This window comes from Cetorhinus maximus, chromosome 15 (assembly GCF_964194155.1).
Source record: "Cetorhinus maximus chromosome 15, sCetMax3.hap1.1, whole genome shotgun sequence".
NCBI lineage: Eukaryota > Metazoa > Chordata > Chondrichthyes > Lamniformes > Cetorhinidae > Cetorhinus > Cetorhinus maximus.
In genome coordinates this window covers 21,164,806-21,182,875 of record NC_135893.1, presented here as the reverse complement: position 1 = coordinate 21,182,875, position 18,070 = coordinate 21,164,806, and the positions used below count along the sequence as shown (strand labels likewise).

At 45.6% G+C, this 18,070-nt stretch overlaps 1 protein-coding gene across 2 annotated transcripts in view; it reads left to right on the top strand.

The window, feature by feature from the left end:
* sdf4 (stromal cell derived factor 4) overlaps window positions 1-18,070 on the top strand; it is a 78,408-nt gene that overhangs the window by 894 nt on the left and 59,444 nt on the right. The gene's annotated exons all lie outside the window — the stretch shown is intronic.

Sequence of the window (18,070 nt, the reverse complement as noted above, 5' to 3'; positions counted from 1 at the left end):
ACTTTATATTTGTCACTGATCCCCCAGGCAAGACCGAGTGAGACGCCACTTAAGAGAGTCTGTGATATTTATTATTCTCGATTTTAAAAATCTCATTTTTTTCCAACCCCCCATAGCCTTGCTCCTCAGTGTCTCTGTAATCTCCTCCAGCTCCACAGCCATTCAAGATATCTGCACTCCTCTAATTCAGGCCTCTTGAGCGTTCCCAATTTTAATTGCTTGATCATTGGTGGTCATGTCTTCAATTGCCTAAGGCTGCAAGCTCTGGAATTCCCTCTCTACACCTCGCTGCCTCGCTTTGCAACACTCCTTAAAACCTACCTCCTTGACCAAGCTTTTGGACATCTGGCCTAAAATCTCCTGCGCCTCAGTGACATGTTTTATTTTATAATGCTTCTGTGAAGCAACTTGGGATGCTTTATTATGTTAAAGGTGCTATATAAGTATAAGTTGTTGTTGTTGGGCACACTGTGAGCCTCCTGCTGGGCTCTCTCTAGTTTTTGTCCCTTTGCTACATTCTCAGTGTGGATTCTACTCTGTCTGTGATGTCTACACTGAGTGAGTTAATAATTACACAATATCACTGTAATGTTTAGTGAGAACTATTCTGCTGTGTGTGTGGAGAGTGTACGGTTTCTATGCAGCAGGAATTGCTGGTAAAGCTAGCACTTACTGCAATCCCAAATTGCCTTTGAGAAGCTGGTGATGAGCACCTCTAATTTTTGTTGCTGTGCATGTCCTATTCATCTAAGTGTGCGAAACCTTTTTTTTGCACGTATACAAGCGATATCTTAAAGGAGCTGACTTGTGTTCAGCTCCGTGATGACTTCTGACTTTCTGCACGGCCACATATCTGAGAGGGAACATTGGTGGTGAGCCGCCTTCTTGAACTGCCGCAGTCCACGATGGTGATGGTATTCTCACAGTGCTGTTAGGCAAAGAGTTCTAGGAATTTAGCAACAGTGAAGGAATGATGATATAGTTCCTAGTCAGGATGGTGAGTGGCTTGGAGGGAAACTTGCAGGTGGTGGTGTTCCCATCTGTCTGCTGCCCTTGTCCTTCTAGGTGGCAAAGGTTGTGGGTTTGGAAGGTGCTATCGAAGGAGACTTGGTGAGTTTCTGCAGTGCATTTTGTAGATGGTACACACGGCTGCTACTGTGCATCAGTGGTGGAGGGAGTGGAATTTTAAGGTGATGGATGGAGTGCGATCAAGCAAGGTGTTTTGCCCTGGATAGTGTCAAGCTTCTTGAGTGCTGTTGGAGCTGCACTCATCCAGGCAAGCGGAGAGTATTCCATCACACTCCTGACTTGTGCCTTGTAGATGGTTGACAGGCTTTGGGGAATCAGGAGGTGAGTTACTCACCGCAGGATTCCTAGCCTCTGACTGCTCCTGTAGCTGCAGTATTTATATGGCTAGTCCAGTTCAGTTTCTGGTCAATGGTAACCCCCCAGGATGTTGGTGGTGAGGGATTCAGTGATGGTAATGCCATTGAAAGTCAAGGGGAGGTGGCTCGATGCTCTCTTGTCATTGCCTGGTACTCGTGTGCCATGGATGTTACTTGCCACTTATCAGCCCAAGCCTAAATTTTATCCAGATCTTGCTGCACACAGACGCAGATGGCTTCATTATCTGAGGAGCTGCAAATGGAATTGAACACTTTATAATCATCAGTGAACATCCCCATTTCTGACCTCCTGATGCAGGGAAGATCATTGTTGAAGCAGCTGAAGATGGTTGGGCTCTGGACACCACCTTTGCATTTAAATTGCCTTTTAATATAGAAAAGTAGAGGTGCTTCTCAAAACTGGACATCAAGCCAAAGAAGGAAATATTACAAGGCTGTAATCAAAAGCTTGGAGTTAAGAATGGTCTACAATGAAAGGCAGAAGGATTTAGAGAGGGAATTCCAGAGGGTGGGACCCAGGTGACTGAAGGCATGATCACCGGTAGGTTGAAAGGAGGGAGGTATAGAGCCTGGAGTTACGGGAATGAAGAGTTTGGGGGTGGGGGTGGTTTGTTTGACAGCAGGAGTTTACAGCAATAGGGAAGGACAAGGAACAAAAACAAAAATACCTGGAAAAACTCAGCAGGTCTGACAGCATCTGCGGAGAGGGATACAGTTGACGTTTCGAGTCCGTATGACAAGGACAAGGGAAGGACAAGGTCCTGAAGGACTTCAAAGATGAGGATGAGAATTTTAAATTTAAGGTGTTAAGGGATCAAGAGTCAATGTATATCAGCAAGGACAGGGGTGATGGTGAGTTGGAATTGGAGTAGAATTGGGTATGGGCGACAGAGTTTTTGATGAGTTGAAGTTTATGGAGATTGGAAGATAGGAGGCTGACACACACAACGTTGAAATAGTGGAATCTGGGGGTGACAGATACATGAAGGGAGGGGTTCAGCAGCAGATGAACTGGGGAAGGGGCAGAGGTAGGAGGTGGAATTCAGTGATCTATGACAAAGAGTCTATCCCAGTCTGGCAGCTCCTTTGCTATAGCAATATCCTTGGTTCACAGCTTAAAAAACCTGTCTCTGACCAGGCTTTTCATCACCTGTCCTAATGCCATCATCTTTGGCTCAAATTCTAGTCTGATTATGCTCCTGTTTACTATATTACAGGCGATATATAAATGCAAGTGTTATGGAGTCAAAAATGTAGCTTCGGATTGAATAGGATGTTGAGCTTTCAAACTGTCCAGTTCAGCCTGAGACAGTGGCCGGGGGGGCAGATGGGATAAAGAATAAAAGATGTAATTTGGTCAGATTAGGAGCAGAGAGCAGAAGAAATTCTTGCCTTTCTCGAGAACCGTAGAAATACTCGGGTTAGAGAATGTGGGTGAGTGCAATGTTAAATTTAGAGACAAATGGGTGAAGGCTAACTCATTGGACTTCATTTTTGTGATTCAATTCAACTCATTTCTTCTTGGGAGGCTCCTCGTGCCCTTGTTGCTCTCTACGCTGCTGGTTAAATTGCAAAAGCCGAGTGGACTATGAATCCCTGATTTCTTCTTGTGTGGCTTGGCGGCAGTTTTTATTTGATAACACTTTCTGTAAAGTGCCTTGGGACATTTTACCACTTTTAAGGTGCTATGTACTTACAAGTTGTTGTTGGATCTGGTGCTTTTAAATTTGATTTAAATTTTTCAGTGAGCTCGGTGGCTGCAGAGAGCACAGCCTCCAGTCTGATGTGCAAGCAGACACGTTCTGACCGTGCAAATAGAATGTTTTGAAAGACTCCGGGAAACCACTTCCTCCAGTCCACAAACTCCCACACACGCTCTCTTTTTTTACCGTGAGTTCATCGTGAGGAGATAATCCTGCCCCCCTGGAGGTCTTGTGGCGCAATGGGTAGCATCCCTGCCTCTGAGCCAGAAGCTCCGGGTTCAAGTCCCATCCCAGGACTTGTTGGTGGGCTCATGTTTTTTATGTCTTGAGTCTATGAATTGGAGTAAACTCAAATTGCGCGCCTTCATGTACACTTGTTGGTTGATGTTTGCTATCAATAACGGAGAGAGACCGACATAAGAACAAACTGTGATTGTTTATTGCAACAGGAGGCAGAGCACTAAATCCTTGCGTGCCCCCACAACCACCTCCAGCTCTAGACTTGCAGTTAACCAGTAGCCTGTGCTGTACAGTTATTGGTCAACACTGTCACATGGTTGGTCCACTTGCATTCTCATAAATGTACGTGGTACTCCACTTTACCACAACCATGTGTTCAAACAGGTTGATAATCAGCCTGCTCATCCTTCCAATGCTTCCCCACTATTCCCCAAAGGGAAGAAAGTGTGTGCGCGAATGAAGGTGCAAAACAAACAATCCTGTCCCCTTTGCATGTTTATAACAGGAATGTTGTAGTTCTGGATCTTCAAAGCATCTGGGCAGGAATTGATCCAATTGAAAGTACAAGCTCCTGCATGTTTTTATTTGCAGCTTTACCTCTAATTCATTGCCCCCCTTTTTTTAAAAAAAACCCCACCAGGAGGGTATACAGAAGGTGTACCAGGCAGCGTGTGTGGGAGTTTGTGGATTGGCACATCTGCAGGAAATGTCTCTGCCTTGAGTCACTCAGGCTCAAAGTTATTAAGCTAGAAAGCAAGTTACAGGCTATCCGCCCTGTGTCAGGCAGTTGCATAGTTTTTTCTGGAGTACAGCCAGAGGAGAGGAAGGGAGTGAGTGTAACTATTAATCAGTAGGGGAAGTAGAACTGAATGCCCTGCAGCCACTGGTCCTATCCAAAATGCGCACACACTTGCTACCAGTGAGGATAACAGTGAAGCCTGCATGGAGGACAGGCAGAATGCCAGCCTTGGCACCATGTAGCAGGAGGCAGTCCAAGGTGTGGGAGAGGAACGGATTAGAAAAATTGCAGTCATAGGGAACGCAATAATTAGCGGGTCGACAATGTTCTCTGCAGTTGTGACCAAGAGTTCATGAAGGTGGGGTGCCAGCTTGTCGCCAGGGTACAGGGTATCTCCAAACAACTGGAGAGGAACTTGGAGGGAGTTGTCGTGACCCATGTTAGGGGCAGCGACAGGGGAAAGAAAAGTGCTGCTAAGGGAATATCAGAAATTGGAAACTAAATTTTAAAATCAACAGACTTTGCGGGTGACAATTTCTGGATCTGCACCACGGGTTAACTTGAAGGAGAAAATCTTTGCTGGGCTTTGGGGGAAAGAGCAGGAGAGTGGGACTAACTAAAGGTCAGCACAGTCACGGTGGGCTGAATGGCCTCCTGTGCTGTATCATTCTATGAATTTTTTTCATGAAACAATCACGGTTCGATTTTTTTTTTTTCTTTTAATGTTAAAATCAGGAATACAATAAGTTGAAGATAATGAACGAGAGAGAGAGAGAAATAGTACAAATTTTCTTTTGCTTAATGCTGTCAAAACGGGGGACACCCTTTTTAGTTCCTGCCTCCGTTTAAAATCCCAACTCGTGCATCACAAGCTCCAGGTTTAAGTTCTCTGATTCCTAGCCAGCCTCCTTTCCACAGCCCTTCACAAGCCTCAACTCATTTTCAAGTCTGCAAATCACGTCCTCATTTGCCCTGCTTTCATCCATCTTCTCCAAGTTAGACTAATTTTGTACTTTTATACAAATTTGTACTCTTTCTCTCTCTCGTTCATTATCTTCAACTTATTATATTCCTGATTTTAACATTAAAGAAAAAGATATATCGAACCGTGATTGGTTCATGAAAAAATTCATAGAATGATTCAGCACAGGAGGAGGCCATTCAGCCCATCGTGACTGTGCCGACCTTTAGTTAGTCTCACTTGGCTCCTATGCTGTAGGGAGCTGACTTAAATATCCAGCCTAATTTTCAAATTCTTGCATGGTCCCTCCACTCATCCAGCACCAAGCTTTTTGCTGCTTTTCACTCCTTCACTCCATTATTAATGGCCCCTTATTTAGCCACTGCACTCCTACCCTCTCGGATCAGTTCTCTCTATCCTCTCTGCTTTAAAAGAAAATCCCTACAACGCACTTCTCAATTTGTGTCTTTCGTTTCCCTATGTCCTTTTTGATTTTAGGCTTTCTGCTGCTGCTTAGCATCCACTTGCACTTTGAGATGTAAGGATTTCTGTCCAATTGCAAATTGTTGCCTATTGTTTCTGTATCCATAAATTCCACGGATACTTGTTCAATTTAATTATTTCAAGGTGTCACAATGAAAATAACTACTATCACTTCCAAATTTGAATTATTCAAAATATGGGTGGTGGAAGCTAACATATGAACTATAACATCCAGGTAAAAGACCCTCTGGTTCCTGCAGCCCATCGCACACACTTGTAACAGCTTGAATGTCACTAGACACACCCCACCGATAAAATGTTAAGATTTCAATTATTTGTTTCAAAGATCAGTATTAATCATTATTATCTCCCCCCTCCTCACCGTCCAAGGGCCCAAACACCCCTTTCACAGCACTTCACTTGCACTTCCCTCAATTTGATATACTGCATTCGCTGCTCCCAATGCGGTGTCCTCTACATTGGAGAGACCAAATGCAGACTGGGTGACCGCTTTGCAGAACACCTTCAGTCTGTCCACAAGCATTACCCAGACCTCCCTGTCGCTTGCCATTTCAACACACCACCCTGCTCTCTTGCCCACATGTCTGTCCTTGGCCTGCTGCAATGTTCCAGTGAAATCCAACGCAAACTGGAGGAACAGCGCCTCATCTTCCGACTCGGCACTTTACAGCCTTCCGGACTGAACATTGAGTTCAATAACTTCAGACCGTGAACCCTCTTCTCCATCCTCACTTTTTTTTAAAATCTCCTTTTTTCAATATTCATTTTTATTTTTTTATTTTTTATTTTTTTCCACATTTTTATTATCATTATTTTTAAAATTTATTTTCATTTTTATTCATTGTTTTATCTCCACCTTTAAGCCTATCTTCGATCTTTTTTCCCACCACCGTCCCCTCCCCCCACCCCACCCCCACTAGGGCTATCTGTCACTTGCTCATGTTGTTCTTTCCAGAGTGTTTACCCTTGTCTGGCTATTATCACATTCTGCTTTCTATCATTAATGTCACCATTAGCACCTCTTTTAGCCAGTACCACCACCAACCCCTTTGATCTTTTGTTTATGACATCTTTGGCAATCTGTCTTTTGTCTCCACCTATCACTGGCCTTCTATCCAGCTTCACCGGCTTCACCTCCCCCCTTTAAACAGTATAAATTTCACCACATTTTTACTTTTCTTTAGCTCTGAAGAGTCATAAGGACTCGAAACGTTAACTCTGTCTTTCTCTCCGCAGATGCTGTCAGACCTGCTGAGTTTTTCCAGCATTTTATGTCCTTGTTTTCATTTAAAAGTTACCTGGATCTGCACCTGATGTGCTGTAATCTGCAAGGCTACGGACCAAGTGCTGGAAAGTGGGATTAAAAATAAACGGCTAGTTTATTTTTTCTCTTTTTTGTTTGGCCGGCACAGACACGATGGGCTGAATGGCCTCTTTCTGCGCTATAACTTTTCTATGGCTCTACCCTTCAGTTAATGTCTAGTTGAAATGTTGGTGCCAATGGAGACCAATTAATGAATAATTTAAACTTCACACATTTTTAAGAATGAGGATAGCTGAATGTGATCTTGGCCTCCTTCAGCAGCAGAAATACGTCCTGACTGCGAAGCTCGAGCTGGTTTGTTCGTTTAGCGCAGTTATTAGTGTCACTGGAGGCGAGCAGAGGTAATGTTTTCACCTCTGTTTGTTAGTCTGTTTATCTGTTAACAATATATCTTAAAAACCAATGGACAAATTTCAATAAAACTTGGTACACTGATAGCTGACAGCCCAAGGAAGAACTGATTATTTTTTGGTGAAGATGCAGATCCAGATCCTGGAATTTGGGGAGTAGGGCAGATCGACTTTTTTTTTAAGAATGTTGTGGGTTGTTCTATTTAGAATGTTGTTGATTGTTTTAGAAAATTGTGGATTGTCTCAGTTGCTGTGGTGGAATTTGTCACAGCTGTCAAAATGTGAGCAGAGTTTTCAGAGCAGGTTGTTGGATGTAGATTAGCCTGAAGCCTCCTCAGTGAGATGGAAGCTCTTACTAATTTTAAAAAAAAAATTCAGCTTTGTAGTTACAGAGCATCAACCAGGCAGGGAAAAGCCTCAAGGAAGAGATGTGTAATTGTAATAACATTGAGTTAACACCGTGTGGCGGAGATATGCACTGTACTGAGTACCCTCTTCACTTGTTACAAACTGCAGTAATTTCAACTGATCACTGTTGGCCCTGGAGCTAATGTCAGCATTTTACCTCTGTCTTGTTTCCCTCGCTTAGCTTCTATAGGAGAATCTGTGTTTTGTAAACAAATGTAGGCATTAAAAGACAAAGGTAGCTGCCTCTCCACTCCTCATGTGGCTTGTCTTCTCCATCTCCTGTAACTGGGATGTGTAGAATCACAGAATTGTTACAGTGCAGGAGGAGGCCATTTGGCCCATCATGTCTGTACTGGCTCTCCGTAGGAGCAATGCACCTAGCGCTGTTCCCTGCCTTCTCCCCGTAACTCTGCACATTATTTCCTTTTCAGCTAACAGCCTAATTCCTTCTGGAATGATCGAACCTGTCTCTACCACACTCTCGGGCAGTGCATTGCAGATCCTAAATGCTTGCTGCATAAAAAAAAAAGATTTTTCTCATGTCGTTATTGCTTCTTTTGCTAATCCCCTTTAATCTGTGCCCTCTGGTTCCTGATCCTTCCACCAATGGGAACAGTTTCTCCCTATTTACTCTGTTCAAATATCCTCCCAACCTTCTCTCCTCCAAGGAAAACAGCCCCAACTTCTTCAGTCTATCTACATAACTGAAGGACCTCATCCCTGGAACCATTCTCGTGAATCTTCTCTGCACTCTCCAGGCTCAGTTCAGCTGGCTAAGCTCCACACTTTAACTCCTGTTTGCTTGAAGCCACTTTCCTCTGGTGGAACTGACTGAAAACGAAGCAGAATTCAGTCACAGGATTTGAAACAAATTAGTAGCCTAATTATTCCTATCGAGTTAACTTGTGTGCTCACTGATGTGGAGACATGAGCTGTTACTGATAATGGTGGGCAAAAGTTTAACACGCTCCTAGGACATTCCTGGTCTGCACCTTTACCAGAGTCGTACTCTCGCTCTTTCAGCTTTGCTACACGGGATCGCCACAATACTGGTTGCCCATGTGGGGGACCTCAAACCTGCTCATATCATCAGCACGACCGCTGGCGCTACCTTCCAGCAGGCGGCCTACTGCCTCGCCACCTCCACACTTGGTATCTTATGAAGGACGGCGGGTAGGTTCCCGAGGCTGGAGGCCTGACCAGAGCGAGGTCAGGCCAGCAGACCCCCTGAGAAAGATGGGTAGTGTTGAGGCAGGCGAGTGTGAGGGTGTCTCAACATGGGAGACCCCCCCTCAGATACCTGCATGGAAGTCAGCAAATTAAAAAGGTTCGAAGCTGGCTGGGTCATCGGGGTGGAGAGTTCACAGTATAGTAACGGGCAAGGCTGTGGCCTTGCAATCCCCACAGCCCAGTCATCGGGGTAGGAAGCCACTAGACCTGGTGCGGCTCCCTGGCTTGTCACCAGGAGGCCGCCTCAATTGAAAGGGTTGTGGGGGACCCATGGGGAAAATACTACTGACATTGCAAAATAGCCCTTAAGCGAAGCCATAATTCTGCTAATTGGCTGGCTGCCTTGTGGGGGAGGTGGGCAGCTGACCCACTTCCCAGTTGGCCCCCCCATTACTCTCCCAATTTTCATCTGCCCCCTCACCGTCTGCATTGAGCTGTGAAAATTCAGCCCCGTCATTGCTAAGATGAGGATGGGCTTGGACTGTGCTGCAGCTGCTGACTATGATCGAATTTCAACATGTACGGACAGCGTCGGTTACAGTAAAGGTTTCCTGGACTGTTAACAGGAAGAGGATGGCAAAACATACTGAGGAAACCTTCTCCTTCTTAACCATATTGGAATATGGCCAATGCAGCTATCTGTCCTGTGAACAAAAATAATAGTGACCTGGATTTTACAGGCAGCAGCAAAGCAAAGACACTCACCCCTGGCCTCCAAAGAAAGCTGTCCTCCAGGATCTAGTGATCTCGCTGGGGTGATTTTCCCGTTTTCCGACGCAGTTTGAATCTGGTGCCAAATCCAGGGGATCTCTGGCCATGCGGCAGGAGCAATGTCAGTGGTCAGGGTAAGCGGCCAATCACATTGAAGCATTCACATGCAATAAACTGGCATCCTCCCTGTGTGCTGGCCAATGTTTATTCTTCAACCAACACCACAAAAAACAGATTTGTTTTTCATTTAATTCATGTGGGGTCTTGCTGTGCGTAAGTTGGCTGCTGTGTTGTAACCAGATTACAACAGCAAAAACTCTATTGTCCCTGGGACATCCTGTGAAAGGCTCTATATGAATGCAAGTTTCTTTCACGTTGTCCACTAGGGGGAAGAGTTGAACTATATATTTTGACAGTTCAGGTTTTATCTGGTTGATCGTTTTTTTTTTCCGTTACATTATCAACCTTGTATCGCAAAGGAAATCTAAGCTAGTGTGGCTCAATTATCAGTTTCTGGGGTGAGTTCTCGTGCTAGGGCAGTGCATTAACCTGAAGCATTACTTTATCATTGGCTAATGAGCCAAGCTGTAGGAAAGAAATTAGAGAATATAATTGGATCAACTTGGGCCACTCAATGCTCATTTTTTGTGGCCAGCTCAGGTTCCAACATGGGGTCCATGATGTTCGAGCACACGTCCGACAGGTAGCGCAGAGGAAGCATGTGGGCCAGCAACCATGATGTGGGTCAATGTGAAGCCACCAGTGCTGCTTTGGAACTCCACACCAGCCAATACGTTAAATGGCAGGCAGGAGTCTTCCCCACACCACCCTACCATCAACCACCCCACCTCACCCCACCCCACCATCAACCACCTCCAGTGCTCTTTAAAAGGATCACGAAATACAGATCATGATGATGATGGATCACCCGCCGGGTCGTTTATTCTGGATGCTGGCGTGATTACAGGATTCCTATCCTTGGCCAAAATTTTGGTTGTCTACCGGGGTCACTCTGCAGACATTTTTGGACATTTAAAATATTGTCCTGAAGGAAGATCCCTCCAGACACGTGTAACCTGGACGGGAGATGGGATGCTCACCAGCAGAAGCCTGAGGAGGAAGAAGCGGAGGCCACAGTGAAGACCTTTTCTGCCAGGGACTTATGTGATCAGATGATTCATGCACAGAAACCTCAACTACGCCTCCCCACTCAAAGTCTGACGCCACATATCTCTTTCTCACTGACCACTGTGACTTGTTGGTTTCTCCCTTGGTCCACCACAGAAATTAACACCAGCACCCACTGTAAACTCAAATCCAAATTTATCAAACCAGTCATTAAGTACTGCATTGAACTAAGTACCATCGCGCACTCTCTTAGTGTCTGACTTTATCTATTCTCATGCTCCTACAAGATGGTTTCCCAGTGGCTGAATCAAGGCGGGTGGAAGGCTGCCAACCTCCAGTTGAGGAGACTGCAGATGGAGGGCAACCTCGAGCAGTTCTGGGCCCCAGAGGGCCTGGCTCCAGACTGCACCATCTTGGCATGGGTGGCAGTAGTCTGGGCTGGCTGGCTGGCTGACATACAACAGCAAGGCCACTGGCAGATTGGAAGAGGTGAGGACAGGACTGATGTCGCTCGCTGTCTGGCTGCTCGCTTGCTCGCCCGCCCCTCACTCGCCCACCCCCTTCGCCTGCCCTTTTGGGCCCGTCCTGCTCACCCACCCTCTCGCACCCACCCTGCTCGTAAGCCCTCATCTCCCACACACCCCCCAGCCCCCCACTCTCATTCCCCCCCTGTAATGACTTGACGTACCGGACAGGTGTCAACTTGAAGCAGATAACTTTACAGAGCTCTTACGGAAGCTACCTGCTTCAACCAGGCCCATGACTAGAAAGCCATGCCCCCTGGATTACCTGCGCTTAGAGCTCATTCGTCAGAACAATCATGGTGACCCCTAATAGGCAGTAGAAAAAGCTATACCTTCAATCACTCCATTTCCTCCCCCTTTAGTTTTTTTTACATTTCCTATTGACAAAGAACATTTTAACCCACAGCTTATAATATACACAGGTCAGGTGATTAAAGATTAAGTCTCTGAGATGGTTTCTTATTCGGTTAGAGTGGCATAGCTCTACCACTTGAGATTCTCCCACTGGATCGACATGATCAGGAACTGCAGTATCAGGTACATCCTTAGAAAGTGGCTGTTCAGGGTTAGGCAATTCTACAGAGACATTGGGTATGTCTGTTTTAGGTTGATCTGTCACCTCGGGTATCTCCTACAGTAAAACTTCAAGCTTTGCTATGAATATCGTGATTCAATTTTTGATTACTCTGATTCTTCTTTACTTCCTCCTCTAAATTTGGGAACACCAGACTTAAACTTGTATGTAGGCAGCGTTTCATCAATAATTCAGAGGGTGTTGAACCCGTAGTTGAATGAGGTGTTGTACAATAACTGAGAAGAAAGTGGGAAAGTTGAGTTTCTAGTATACCTTCGGATAACCTCTTCATCCCCGATTTGAAAGTTTGCACAGCTCTTTCAGCTAAACCATTTGATGAGGGATGATATGGGGCTGTTTAAATAAGTCTGGTTCCATTTAAGTTCATGAAGCTCTGTACTGGTAAAGGCTGTACCGTTATCAGATATGCTGACTTTCAATAGCCCATGTACGCTCAAACAATGACGCAGTTTCTCGATAGTTGCACTCAGTGTTGGTGATCTGACTTTCATATACATCCAGAATGCGCATCTATGATCAACAAAAACGTGGTACCTAAGAATGGTCCTGCCTAATCAATATGTAGTTTAACTCAGGGTCAACCAGGCCACTCCCACTGATGCAGTGGGGCTGAAACGGACAACTTCTGTTGTTGCTGACAATGGAGACGGTGCTTGATCATGCTTCCAATGTCACTGGCAATGCCTGGCCACCTGACATAGCGTCACACAAATATCTTCATCTTCAATATACCTGGATGCACACTGTGCAGCTCTGTCTAGAGTGATTCTCTTCCTCGCGAAGGGACAACAACTCTTGATCCCCACAACAAGATTCCATATCGACAGCTTAACTTTGTTTTCCGGGCATAGAAAGGTCTTATCTCTTCAGATACTGGTGAATTCAACCACCCTGGCAATACAGGGTCTCGGACTTTCGACAAAATTGGATCTTTGTTCGTCCAATTCCTTCGCACACACGGGCAAAAAGTCCAAGAAATTCAGCACAAGCACAACTTCTTGTGGCACTGGAGCATATACAATGCTAGCTGGTAATGGGAGACGACTGAGTGCGTCTGCATTTGCAATATGCAAGCCAGGATGGTGCATAAAGGTATACTCGTACGCAAATAATATCAAAGCCCAACATTGATTTCTAGCTGAGGCTATTGGTGGAATGGCTTTATCCTCACTGAATAAACCCACTAATGGTTTATGGTCCAAAACAATGGTGAAATGTCGTCCATGCAGATACTGGTGGGATTTCTTCACTCCAAACATTATTGATCAACCTTCCTTTTCCAGTCGTGAGCAATCCTTCTCAGTTGCAGAGGGGGTTCTGGAGACGTAACCAATTGGCCTTTTGGAACCATCTTCCATCATGTGTGATAACACAGCTCCCACACCATAAGGGGATGCAGCACAAGTTAATATTAATTCTTTTGATGGGTGATAATGTAGATATCAGTAAAATGCCAGTAGACATGATGAATGTAATAGCTTCTTAACTTTCACAAAGGCTTCTTCTTGTTGGGAATTCCATGACCAACAATGATTCTTTTTTAATAACAAGTGTAATGGTGCTAACACTGTTGACAAGTTTGGCAAGAAGCAGCTATAATAATTAATCATGCCCAAAAAAGACTTGAGTTCAGTTCCACTGGACGGAGAGGGTGCCTCTTTGATCACCTTAACTTTCTCCTTTTCTGGATGCAACCCCATGGCATCCACCTGGTGACCCAGGTAAGTGACTTCTGGCGCTTGGAACCTACGTTTCTTTCCTTAATCGTGCACCGGCTTCCGAAACCACCTCCGGGTTGGCCAAATGCTCGGCTTCCACTGACCCTGTGATCAGAACGGCATCTAGGTATACTACTACTCGGAGAAGTCCTTGCAAAAGACTTTCCATGGTCCTCTGGAAGATTGCACACGCTGACAATACCCCAAAGGATAGGCGTGTATATTGATACAGGCCCTTGTGCGTATTGATGGCTACATACCCACTAGACCTGCTATCCAGCTCTAGCTGTTGGCATGTATAGCTCATGTCCAGTTTGGTATAGGATTTGCCTCCAGCTAGCTTTGCGTACAAGTCGTCTGTCCTTGGGATAGGATATTTATCTAGTTTAGCTGCCTTGTTCACGGTCAATTTGTAGTCCCCACAAATGTGAATAGTTTGATCAGATTTCATCAGAGGAGACTGTGGGCACTGCCCATTCCGAAAATTGGGCTGGCTGCATGATGCCCAGCTTTTCGAAGCAGCACAATTCTGTATCCGCCTTCTCCTTTAGGGCACAAGGCACAGGCCTGGCCTTAATGGAACAGGGTGTTGCCTGTGAATCTACATATATTTTTGTTTGCAAGCCTTTTAACTTTCCAAATTCATCACAAAGTACACTGTTGTGTTTCCTTAGCAGCTCAGGAACTCCTCCTGTTCTCATGTGAAATACTTCAGACCAGTCGAGCTTTATTTTTTGTAACTAACCTTGGCCCAGAAGACTTGGACCTTCACTATGATCACTGGAAGCTGGGTTGTCTGTTGCCTATAGTACGATCCCTATAAGCGATGCCCTTTACCTGTATTGACTCTCCAGTGTATGTCTTCAATTGAGCCATGGTTTTCTCCAGACTCAGTGGCTGGGTACCTTTATTTAGGTATCTAAATGTGTGCTCTCCCACCACTGTGGCTGAGGCTCCCGTGTCTACCTCCATTACTTGTGGCTTCCCATTCACTTGATGTTTATTGGTTCAGTTTTTACCGCTTTGATATTGTACAGGGAATAAATATTGGTATCGGCAGCTTCAAATTGTGTTATGTTATTCACTTGAATCATCTTGGTCTGCTGGCTAATAGGGCTGTCTCGATTTCGCCCTGCATTGCTTTATTACGCACCCTTTCTGCCAGTAATGGCATTCTGCCTCCTTCAATCTGCAGGTGTCCGGTACGTGGTTACCCCCATAACAGATGAACTTTGGTGTCGCTGCTGAAATTTTTCCACTAGGTCTTCTTGTTCTTTGAGCAGCAGAGACTGTCTCTCACTGAGCTGCTGTGTCTCTGGTTTTTGCGCCATGCCCTGTGGCAGGTTCCCACCCCACCTGAAGAATGGCACCGTGTTGCACATTCTGTAAAGCCTGCGAGTCTCTCGCAGCACTTTCCATGGCGAGTGCTATTTCCAGGGCGTGTTTCAAATCGATGTTGACTCCTGTGAGTGAATGGCGTCACCTTGAACTTCACAAACTAATCGGCCCCGCAGCATCTCATTGAGTGTGTCTCAGTGTTCAGTCACAGTGCTCAGTCAACTGCTTTAGCTTTGCTATATAGATTCTGTTTGGCTCTCCCGGGGCCCTGACTCTGGAGTTAAACTGAAACCTCTGCATTATTATGGATGGCTTCAGCTGAAAATGTGTCTTCACAAGGCCCGACAGCTTGTTAACAGATTTAGAATTGGGCGTGTTTGGGGCTGTCAGACTGTGGATGATCTCAAAAGATTGCCTCACCTCCACGGTAACTTCTTACACCACGAAATAAAAACCAAGGCGCTCTATGTACTGCTTCTAGTCTTCCATAGGCACATCGTAAGGGCCGATCCGGCATGACTGGTGAGTATACCATTCGTTTTTGTCTTGACTGATGTACTCACATTGAGACAGTGAGGTGCAACATCAGATCTACCCCATCCTCAACGCCAAACGTAGGGACTTGACGTACTGGACAGGCTTCTACTTGAAACAGATAACTTTATTACAGAGAGCTCTTTCAGAAGCTACATACTTGAATCACATCCACAACTAGAAAGCCCCACCCAGTGGATTACCTACGCTTTGGGCTCATTCGTCAGAACAATCACATGACCCCCAATAGGTAGGAGAAAAAGCTATACCTTCAATCACTACCACTCCCTTGCACGGCTCCACCACCCCCCCCCACCCCCCCCCCCCCACCCCCCCCCCCCAACCCCCGCGCTCCTCTCTCACCCCCCCCACCACCACCGGCGCTCCTCTCTCATCCCCCCCACGCTCCTCTCTCATCCCCCTCCCGCACTCCTCTCTCATGCCCTTCCCCCCCCCCAACCCTCTCACACACTCTCTCTTTCCCTCGGCCTCCTTCACTCTCTGTTTCCTCCCTCCCCTTTCCCTTGGTGTCTCTTTCACCCCCTCTCTCTTACTCACTCTTCCCCCCCCACCAGCCCCCACTCTCTCTCACCCTCATTCTCTCTCTTTTTCCCCCCCTCTCTCTCTTTTTCCCGCTTTCTCTCTGTCCTGGGTTCCAGTGGATTAGTTTGTGATCATCATCCTAGCTCTTGGGCTGGATGTTTGATATGGAAATAGTATTGTAAATATAGCCTGTACTTGTATATCACATACTGTATAGAAGGAAACTGATCAGCTTTGCACCTTATGTCAAATATGAATGGTTTTTTAAAAAAAATTTGAACTGCTATGTAATGTACCTTCACAAATTTTATGAATAAAGCCTAGGGTTTTTTTGGAAAAAATTGTCCTTTATACTCTCTTCCCTCAGCCACTTCAATGCTGCACTGTCAACATAAGAATATATAGTGATGAGGAGAGACCTTTTAGCCCAACAAGCCTGCCTAGTGTTTGTGTGCGCGAGTCCACCTGCTAGTGCAAAGAAACTTTGGGTTTAAAGTGAAAGTGAGTATTGTCACTGCTGTGTCAACCAATGAGTCAGAGGCAGTCAGCTGTGGTGTGAGCCTGATTTCAAACACTTGCAGAAAGTGCGGTGACGTCTCTTAGGAAGTTAAAAGAAAATCACTGTGAAACTCTTGTCGGCACACCTGATAAGGAAACCTTTGAACCCGTTTGGAAACTGTTCGATAGTGGGCTGGTCAACTGTTGTGGTTTTATGGTCAGTAGATGTGTTCGAATAACAAAGGTGGATTCTCACTCGCACTCTCTCCCTGCCCAAGAAACAGACACTTGGCTTCACTCCAGATTCAATATCTCTTCATGTGGCCAAGCAGAGATTTGGCAAAGAACAGCCAGACTCTGGGCAGTATCTTCGCTTTTACATCTCGAGATTAAAATCTGTTTAAGATGATCTGTTTACCTGGGCTACAGATGGTTGAAGTCCTGTCTGATTTTTCCCTGTTGTTTGCTCGTGAGGGCTTGTTTATGGAAAATGTGTGAGGCTGTTGAGGACGGACAGCGGGAGACAGTTGCCGACGGCCGTGACCCCTGAAGATCAACTGCTTGGAGGGGCATTGGAAGAACTGAGCAGAAACTAAAAGCCCAGCTGGCAGAAAAGAGGGCCCAGAGAAGACGGGGGCCAGTGAATCCTGCACTGTCTCAGCTCCCTGTCATCCTCTGCAGCAAACGCCATGCCAGGCTGGAGCTCCTGAGCTGCACCAGGCAATGCTAAACACAGTTGACTGCCATGGCACTAGCTACCATCTTATGAGGCAGGGGGGCTACCAATGAGGACAGAATCAAGCTCAGTTAAGTCATCCTCCTACAGTCTGGGGACACAGACTGGGTTCTCTCAGACCAGGTACGAGGGCTGCCTGTCTGCATGGAACTGGACCCCGGTGGCATAGTAATAATGTCAAGTAATGTGGAGGCCCAGGCTAATGTCCTGAGGACATGGGTTCAAATGGCACTGCAGCAGCTGGTGGAATTTGAATTCAATTAATTTTTAAAAAAATCTGGAATTGAAAGATAATCTCAGTAACATTGACCACAAAACCATCATCAATTGTCGTAAAAACCTGTCTGGTTCACTAATGTCTTTTAGGGAAGGAAATCTGCCGTCCTTACTTAGTCTGACTTACATGTGACCCCAGATCCATAGCAATGTGGTTGACTCTTAATTGCCCTCTGAAATGGCCTAGCAAGCCACTCAGTTCAAGGGCAGTTAGGGATGGGCAATCAAATGTTGGCCTTGCCAGTGATGCCCACATCCCAAGAAAGAATAAATTTTTAAAAATTGTTGTGCAATGAGCAATTGGGAGGAGTCTTTTGTTTCCACAGTTTCCTTTATCAGTATTTTTTTTTTACAAAACCTACACCTCACGCATTTAAGTTTGTAAAAATGCGTTGCATAACAGTCCAAACTTGACATTACACAAAATGCAATACAGTTCAGTTTCTTTCAATGCAGCACGTGTACTGAGGTGCCTCACTACACTTCCGATTTCAGATTATATTTACAATAATCATTTACATTTCTTGGCAAACCTTCTTCGTTATAATCAGCCCTGGGCGTTTCCCACGGGTTCTAGCCCCTTGGTGGGCTATGGTGTGAGGGT